This window comes from Capsicum annuum, chromosome 7 (genome assembly GCF_002878395.1).
Source record: "Capsicum annuum cultivar UCD-10X-F1 chromosome 7, UCD10Xv1.1, whole genome shotgun sequence".
Taxonomy (NCBI): Eukaryota; Viridiplantae; Streptophyta; class Magnoliopsida; order Solanales; family Solanaceae; genus Capsicum; species Capsicum annuum.
In genome coordinates, this window is record NC_061117.1 from 66,602,466 (window position 1) to 66,609,209 (window position 6,744).

The 6,744-nt window shown below is 36.7% G+C and overlaps 1 long non-coding RNA gene across 1 annotated transcript; it reads left to right on the forward strand.

The window, feature by feature from the left end:
• The first annotated feature begins 358 nt into the window (after nucleotides 1–358).
• On the forward strand, nucleotides 359–3,512 carry LOC124885584. Its single transcript, XR_007042767.1, has 2 exons — nucleotides 359–2,956; nucleotides 3,034–3,512. It is a non-coding gene; the product is annotated as an uncharacterized LOC124885584 (long non-coding RNA).
• Nucleotides 3,513–6,744: the final 3,232 nt, after the last annotated feature.

Genomic DNA, 6,744 nt, shown 5'->3' on the forward strand with positions numbered 1-6,744 from the left:
CATGAATTTTCACACATGGAATATAAGAGCTCTTAACAAACCCTTAAAATAGAAAGAGGTGCTACTCTTTCTGAGGAAGAATAAAATAGATGTCTTTTGATGCTTAGAAACTAGAGTTAAAGAAAGGAATGCTAAAACTGTTCTCTTGAAATTTAATAATGACGGGTATCATTTTTGTAATTATCCACATGGTGACAATGGTAGAATCTAGTTGTTTTGGAAGAAACATACAACTGTACAAGTCTAGCATGTGTATGAGCAGTATGTTCATTGTAAGGTGGAGGATTTGTCCATTAATTTCTCAGCTATTCTCACTGTTATGTATGCTAAAAATGAGCTAGTTCAAAGAGAAGTTTTTAGGTTTGATTTACTGAACATTGGTGGCAATGTGCATGATGTCTGGTTACTATGTGGAGACTTTAACAATGTATTATCCACTGATGATAGAATTAGCCAACTGGTTACTGACACTGAGGCAAAAGGCTTTAAGGACTTGGTTTACATCTTCAACTCACCCCTTTGAGATTTTGAGATCAAAGGGCTTCTTCTTCACTTGGACTAGCAAGAAATAGGGAACAAATAGGATATACAGTACAACTGATTGGGAGCTTGGGAATTTTGTTTGGATACAATAATTTGGACATGTTGAAGTGGATTTATTAACTCCAGGGATTTCTGATCATTCCCCTGCCCTTGTCTAATGTATCCATAAAGTGAGCTTGCAACCTAAGCCTTTCAGGCTATATGCATCAGTCATGGAACATTTAAAATTTTAGACTATTCTGTAGCAGGTTTGGCATAGTCCAAAAGGAGGTGATCCTATGACAGTCTTATGGGAAAGGTCAAGAAGCTAAAAGAGGATGTTAAGGAGCTCAATACTTACATGGCTTCATATGCTTAGAAGCTATCACAAGCTAGGCAACAACTGGAAGTACAAGTTTAGATTGCTTCTCATGTAACAAATAAGACATTCAGAGGTGGATCTTAGTGGAAGATAACGTGCTTAGGAAAAAATCTAAAGCTTGCTGGATAGATAGTGGAGATGCTAATATAAAATTTTTCCATGACAAACTTAAACTCAGGACTGCTCAGAATATAATCTCATCAATCTATACTCATAGTGGAATAAAGCTCACTGATCCTCAGGATGTAGAGACTGAATTTATTGCTGATTTCACTTCACTCATGGGAGATTGTGCTGCTGAACTGCCTTATCCAAACTCAGAATTTGTAAGAAAGGGCCATGCCTTAATAGAGACCAATAAATTCAGTTAGTGCGGATGCTGAGTTAGAGAAAATAGATCAAGTTGTGACAGGAATGCCTAAAGATAAGAGCCCAGGGTTTGATGGATATCCTATTGAATTTTTTCAACACCATTGGACCATTGTTAAAGCGGAATTTTATTTAGTTGTGTAGCAGTTTTTTTCTAATGGTAAGATGAAAAAAGCATGGAATTATACAACTAATTAATTTAATCCCTAAGGTTCCTTCACCTACTAAGGTAAAGGGCTTTAGACCTATTGCCTGCTATTCCACTGTATATAAAATTATTGCAACGATTCTTGCTAATAGGATAAAGAAGGTGTTGAATGGTCTCATTGGTTGCTCACAGTCAGCTTTATTGAAGACAGAGCTATACTGACAATATCTTGCTCAGTCATGAGCTCTTCAAAGGATACACTAGGTAAAACATATCTCCTAGATGTGTCCTTAAAGTGGATCTTAGGAAAGACTATGATACTCTTGAGTGTCCATTCCTAAAAGCTATGCTGGTTGAGCTGAGGTTTCCTAAAAAAATTGTAGTTTGGGTAATAGAATGTTTCTCTACAGTATCTTATTCCTTGATGATGAATGGTAAACTTACATAGCCATTTCAGGCTAGGGGTTTGAGGCAGGGGGATTCTATGTCCCCATAGTTTTTTGTGATAGCTATGGAGTATCTACATAGACAAATGCAACAACTAGCAGAATAGAAGCTGTTTTATTTTCACCCAAGATCCAAAAGATTTAATTTGATTCACATGTGTTTTGCAGATGATTTCGTGATGTTTTGTAGGCTGATATGGACTCTGGTACTCTACTTCAAGAGACTTTCCATAAATTCTCAAATGCTTCTAGGTTGGAGGCTAATATTGACAAGAGCTCTATTTGTATGAAAAGTATTAACAACTACTTAAAAAATGATATCTTACAAGCCTTAGGATATGTGGAAGGGAACTTGACATTAAAATAACCTGGTGTACCTCTATCTACATAGAAGTTAATTATCTCACAATGTATGCCTGTGGTTGAGAAGTTTCTGTTAGAGTTAGATGCTGGTCAACTAGGCTACAATCATAGTCTGGTAGACTTTTAACTCATCAAAGCAGTGTTATTTGGTATGCAAAGTTATTGGGCACAAAACTTTATCTTGCCTAAGAGAGTGCTAAAAACATTGGAAGCTGTCTGTAGAACCTTTTTGTGGGTTGGCCAAGTTGAATTATCAAAGAAGGCATTGATTGCTTGGACAAAATATGCCAACCAAGTTCAACAAATTGGGTGTTACTGATATGAAAATATGGAATAAAATAGCTATATTGAAGCATTTGTGGGCTATTTCAAAGAAATATAATATGTGGATCAAATTGGTGCATTATTATTATGTTAAGCATAGAAATCTGGAAGTGATACCCATACCTGAAAATGCGACATGTGTGGTGAGGAAAATAATTGACAGTAGGAAGGTGTTACAGTCTCAATACCTGCTTTAGGGGTTGCTTTTGCAAATATTAGAGAAGATGGTACATGGAGGAAAGTTCTTTATCAAGCAAGCTTATCTGACTCTACAACCTCAGTACTCTAATGTCCCATGGAAAAGTATCATATTGCATTAACATGTACATCCCAGAGTTAAGTTCCATCTATGGTTGACAGTACATTAGAGATTGGCAATAATTGAAAGACTCCAATGAATTGGTATCCAAGTCCCCCTCGTCTACATTTTCTGTAATCTGGTAGTGGAATTGTTTGATCATTTGTTTCTTTATGTGTAGTTATAGCAAGCCGGCGTGGACCAAATTATTGGTCTGGTGAGGCATCACAAGGAACATTAGAGCTTGGAATCATGTGCTTGAATGGATTTGTAAAGTAGCAAAAAGAAAGAATGGACATGCTGCGATCATCTATTCTACATTTGCTATGACTCTACATTGCATCTGGAACAAAAATATGTTGAGATTTCAGAAAGGTCAGGTCATCATGGAAAGAACCAGCATGGATATTGTAATGCATATGTACATTCAAGAGAGAAACATTGCAGCTTAACAGTCTACTTTGAGCGTGATGGATTATTTCCCTTAAGCTATGGAGTTTCCGTGTTTCAGAGTGTTTTTTTAGTTAATCTAGTGGTTGTAGAGGATATTGTTTCACTAGATTAGCTTTCTTTTGGTAGGATTATTTGAGGTAGATGGTCAGCTTCTACTTGGTTATGAACTGACACTCTTTTTGATTAATAAAGAGCAATTTGTTTAATTGAAATAACCAAAATCCTCTCGAAAGCCTTGAAAACTAAGTGTGATGGCCAGTCTAGAGACTGAAAGGAAACTAAAAAGTTATAGAATATGCCAGGCCTGGGTCTTCCATTAGTCTAGAGAATATGGGTCCGGAACACTATTAAGACGAATTCCACACCAAACTTTCAACTACGGAAAAATCACTCCGAACCTAGTGGAGCCATTAAAATTTGGATCCGGCCTCGCCAACTTCAAATGTGGAATTTGGTCAAACTTCCAAAGTTTCAAACTTTTTGAACTTTCAAAATTCATTCGATGACCTCAAAAATCAAACAACCCATCCCTGCAAGTCATAAATATCAATCCACAGCTAAGAGAAGGACAAACGGGAAAATAAGCAAAATTCATGAATAACCTTGAGGGTCATTACATCATCTAATAATAGAGCAAATGTTCATCCTCGAGCATCAAGATATAAAACATACCTGAAAGGTTAAAAAATTAGAGATATCTACCCTGTATGTCCAACTTAGCTTCCAAGTGGCCTCTTTCACTGGACGATGCTTTCATTGCACTTTCACCGAAGCTATCTCCTTGACCTCAAATTGTGAATCTTCTTATGCAATATTACTATAGGCTTCTCAAAAGCTAAATTTTAATCCAGCTATACCAAATCTCACCAAATCATATGAGAACCATCCGAATGACATTTATTCAGCACAATCACATGACCCATAGAGTGAAGACCCAAAAAAACTTAGAGGTAATACCAACTCATAAGCTGCCTCACCAGTGCATCATAAGATCTCAAAAATACCAATGTAATTAGGGCTAAGATTGCCCATCTTCTCAAACTTCATTACACCTTTTATAGGCAATACCTTAAGAAAAACCTTCTCCTGGATCAACTTTATTTTTTTCACAAAATGTCTCAATATATCCCTAAGGCCTAACCTCAAACACATCAAATTAACCCACTGAATATCGATAACTCATACCGTACAAAGCCTCAAATAATGTCATTTGTATGCCGGAGTGGAAACTATTATTCTAAGCAAACACGGACAAAGGCAAAAACTGGTACTAATGACCTTTGATTTCAATGACATAAGCCCACATCAAATACCGAAGGACCTAAATAGTCCTCTCCAACTGACCATGAGTTTGCAGGTGAAATATTGTACTAAGTTTGATAAGTCATGGTTTTATGGAACTTTCGATGCTTAAAACCAGAAAATATGCAAGTACTTAGGTTCTTATTGGTAGATATGATGTGTCTATGTTCTTTGTTTTACAAGAAACTAGGTTTTGGAGCTTAAAATAAAGAAAAAAAGTTAGGATTTTAGAAAGGCCAACCTACATAGCGTAGGTTGCACTTACGTGGCACAAATGAGGTTTGTAAGTCTCAGGTTTTGCAACTTCACAGGACTTGAAAGTGAAAAGTTGAGCCTAATACTTATGAGAGTGCAACCTCTGGGACATAAGTGCAACCTATGGGCGTAAGTGCCACTTACGACACGTAGGTGCCTTCATAAGTACAAGTACTGCAACATGATGAGACTCTGAGATTTCCTGTCACCTACAATGGCCACCTATAAGTGGGCCCATAAGTAGCCACCGACCCAAGTTTCCCTATTTATTTTGGTTTTGGATTTTTAGTGTTTTATGTAATATATAAATACTCTTTTGATGCTTTTAGTTAGTTTATGTACTTTTACGCACTCATATTATGCACAAACATATATTTGATTCTAAGATTGACTTTTGTTCTTGGGATCTCTTTGTTCTTGGTTTTTGTTGCTTGTTAATCTGGGACTTTGGTTTTTATTCTTCCGTTGTTGTGAGATTATTGCTATGCTTTCTTTTATGAATTCCACGGAGTTTCTTGTAACTATGAGAGGATAAATCCCTTAACTAAGGTTGTGGGAACCCATGCAGAATAAAAAAGTAGGGGAAGTGTAAGATTCTTCTAGATAATTGTTTACACTTTCTTTGTGGTCTTCTTTAGTTAAATTGTTTTCTTAGCGGTGGAAAACACTGAGAACCCATTTGTATTTGAGATCATCTTAACAATAGAGATTAAGATAGGGAAAAAAGATTACCACAGTGATTCGAGGATATCAACCCTCGTCTACTAACATGACACCCTAAAGGTGATAGTTAAACTGGGATCAACGACAAAGATTAGTAAGGTGACACCTTGAGACTCACAAGGAGAAGGGTGAGATTTATCAGAACGTTCACAAGACGGTTGGTAGTACCCAGCTTGTCAAATTATGCATATATGGCAGTAAGATAATTAGATTGAGCATGATAAACCTATAGAGTTAAGAAGCATGGGGAACACGGACCTAGTGTTCATCTCAAATTGATTACAACCAAAAGCAATCAAGACTTGTTACTTTTTATTTCTTACTACAAATTCCCTTCTCCCCCATTTAATTTTCTGCATTTTTGGCTACTTCAATAAGTTCGCAAATTTGACCTATTCCTTGTGGGATCGACCCCAACCTAGTTAGGTTATTATAATTTAACAATGACCACATTGTATCTTCTTGAAAGGTGTAATTTAGGCGACATCAAATTTTTATGCCTTTTCGGGGAATATAGTTACAAATTTATTAATTGGAGTTGTCAAGATTGTTGGCTTTTACTTTTTTATTTTCTTGGGGCCTACGCTGGTGTATGCTCAGTACTAGGAGTCAAGGCAATCCCTTAATACCATTTGATCCAAAGTCGGAAAGAATCCTATACCAAAATCATAAGATGTCAGACCAGGATCGCGAAGCTCATCATGAGGGGCTTCAAGATGATCCATAGGACTTGACTTCCCCACCAATGCATGTTATTCAATAGACAACTGAGAAAACTCCTGCACAATTATTAATGGAAGAAAATGCGAGAAGGGATAATAAGGTTGCCCAACTTGCAGCTCTAGAGGCAATATAGAGAAAGGAAGTTGATTGTTGAGCAGAGTTCGATAGAAGTAGAAAAGATAGAGATCCAGTATCCCCTACTTTTTAGTATTTTCCTGTATATGAAGATCCAGATGAAGACATGGGGCATATAGATCCTATTGAGATAGGATCCATCATTCCTCCTGCTTTGCTTAGGGGGTGAAGTTCGACATTACTAGTGCTATGATCCACTGAAAGGTGTGTTTGCTGGCATGCTGATTAATGATGCAAATATGCACCTAATAAGTTTTGTTGATATCTGTACTTTATATAATATACTTAGGGTGGATCAGAA